The sequence below is a fragment of the Salmo salar genome, chromosome ssa25 (assembly GCF_905237065.1).
Source record: "Salmo salar chromosome ssa25, Ssal_v3.1, whole genome shotgun sequence".
Lineage (NCBI taxonomy): Eukaryota > Metazoa > Chordata > Actinopteri > Salmoniformes > Salmonidae > Salmo > Salmo salar.
This window is the reverse complement of record NC_059466.1, coordinates 3900269-3902795: the sequence shown is the minus strand read 5'-3', so window position 1 is coordinate 3902795 and position 2527 is coordinate 3900269. Positions and strand designations below refer to the sequence as shown.

Genomic DNA, 2527 nt, shown 5'->3' with positions numbered 1-2527 from the left:
TCAACTATTTCTCACAATTTGAAAGATAAACATCTCCTAAATCCAACCACATTGTCCGATTTCAAAGAGGCTTTACGGCGAAAGCATGAAGTTAGGTTATGTTAGGAGAGTACATTGAAAATAGCTGTGTGTAATGTTTTGTCAATTCAAAGACAGGCGTCACCATAAGCGGATAACCAGCTAGAATTATGCACCAACCTTTGACAATCTTCCTCAGATGACACTCCTAAGACATTATGTTACACAATACATGCATTTTTTGTTCCATCAAGTTCATATTTATATCCAAAAACAGCATTTTACCGAAGCGGTGAAAATCAGATTTTTTTTCTCTCAAATGCTTCCGGTGAACAACGTTACAAATCACAAAATTACTATTCGATAACATTGGTAAATTATATTATTGTCATTCAAATATTCATAGTTTAACATTTCGTAAATGCTACTGCAATGCCAGATTTCAAAATAACTTTACTGGGAAATCACAATTTGCAATAAACCGGGTGCTGTGCTAAGAACAATAGGCTAGGCTATACAGGTTAGCACCATCTTGTACCCATGTAATATCAAAATTACTATTGTCAATATTCCCTTACCTTTGATTCTCTTCATCCATTGGCAATTCCACGCATCCCAGGTCCACTGCAAATGTGGTTTCTTTCAACAAAGTTCATAATTGATGTCCAAATAACTCCAAGTTGTTCCATGTTGTTAGCGCTTGGTAGGCTACTAAAAAGTAGCGGCGGGGAGTCACGGCGAAAAGTAAAAAAATAATCTATTTACATTGTTCAAACATGTCAAACGTTGTTTAGCATCAATCTTTAGAGCCATTTTTAACGTGAAACATCAGTAATGTTTCAACCCGACCTCTCCTGTGTCTTGAAAAACGTATCGCATCACATGATTGCGCAGGTGCAGCCAATAATGAAGTGACGACATCCCAGGGAGGTCAACTTCTCTTCCTTGCCATCCGGTCTCTGTTCATCATAGACGCTTCAAACAACTTTATAAAGATCGTTGACATCTAGTGGAAGCCGTAGGAGTTGCGAAATGAATCCTTTCTCACTATGGTATCTATAAAACAATGACACTAAATAGTACAGTCACAAAATTCAATTTTTTTTTGATCTATTTTTCACAGGTTTTTGCCTGCAATATGAGTTTTGTTATACTTACAGACACCATTCAAACTGTTTTAGAAAATTCAGAGTGTTTTCTATCCGAATGTGTTAATAATATGCATATCCTAGCTTCTGAGTTGGTGTAGGAGGCAGTTAAAAATGGGCACATATTTTTTCAAAATTTCTCAATACTGCCCCCCGAGCCCCAACAGGTTAATCCTAGTGCGACTATTTGTTCAATGCCCGGCAAATACACCAGTCATCGTCGGGCTTGAACTCAATTGCCCGAGCGACTACTTTGAGTGGAAAAAATACGCCGGTCGGTCAGCCGGCTTCAAGTCAAACGCCTGAGCAAAAAGTCTCGGCGTCATCTCTGTCAATTTCTCTTGAAACAAGATACCGGGCTCTGCCAGAAGCAAAGCCCTTCCAAAAATACGTTGAACTCGTAAGTGTTCCTCTCCACGGAAGTCTTTAGTAAAAGGCGAAAGGCTTGTGCGTAATGAAGAGAAACCAGAGTCGTATGGAAGTCAGAGGTCGGGGCCCGAGACACACACGGTGCACTCTAGGCCGGGTCCCCGAACCCACTCTTCCAAGTTTTCGAGGGCTGTGGGTAAAAAGTCACAGACAGACACGGGTATTATTTTTGGGGGCTCAAAACACACACACACACACACACACAATCCTGGTGAAGTGATTGTATTTTTGGGGGGGCTCAAAAAACACACACACACACACACACACACACACAATCCTGGTGAAGTGATTGTATTTTTTTGGGGGCTCAAAAACACACACACACACACACTCCTGGCCAATGTTATTATTTTTTTTTTAAGTAAAATGGCGGGAAAACGGGGACCCCCATGAAGGGGGCTTCGCACTTGTTTCAGTTTGGATGATTCTTCTTTTTCATTCCTTCTCTTCTTCTGCTAGCTGTTTTACATAGCTTGGTGTATTTCTTTTTCCTTGACAATGGGAGAAAAGTGTTGCACCGTTCCCGGAGGTACTGCAATACCGGGTCGATGCGTGGAGCGGACGGAGCAAGCCCCATTTCCGACTCCCTGTTCGAAAAATCCATTTAATATGTAGTCCCCCGATGGGGGACGTATCAGATATTAAACTGATAAGAACAGATTTTTATTTATTTTTTATTTAACCAAACCATTCATTGTAAACACTTTCCGGGACATGGAAAAAAACCACATAATCAAGCAAACAGTACATACACTTTGGCCAACCACTGCAACAAGGCCTCTTACTCATAAAGGTACTTCCAGCGTTCCTTAGAGGCATGGAAGCCATATTTGTCCACATCGAAATCAAACCTTTTCCTCAGGTCAGCTCTAACCCTACTTACCACTCCACCCACTCCCCAGTCCACATTGGATTTAACCAAAACCGCCCTT

General features: G+C 41.0%; 2 non-coding genes across 2 annotated transcripts; both read right to left on the bottom strand.

Annotated features, from left to right (window-relative positions):
* Positions 1-1523: 1523 nt before the first annotated feature.
* On the bottom strand, positions 1524-1640 carry LOC123730638 (U5 spliceosomal RNA). Its single transcript, XR_006762073.1, has one exon. It is a non-coding gene; the product is annotated as a U5 spliceosomal RNA (small nuclear RNA).
* Positions 1641-2102: 462 nt separating this feature from the next.
* On the bottom strand, positions 2103-2286 carry LOC123730576 (U2 spliceosomal RNA). Its single transcript, XR_006762032.1, has one exon. It is a non-coding gene; the product is annotated as a U2 spliceosomal RNA (small nuclear RNA).
* Positions 2287-2527: the final 241 nt, after the last annotated feature.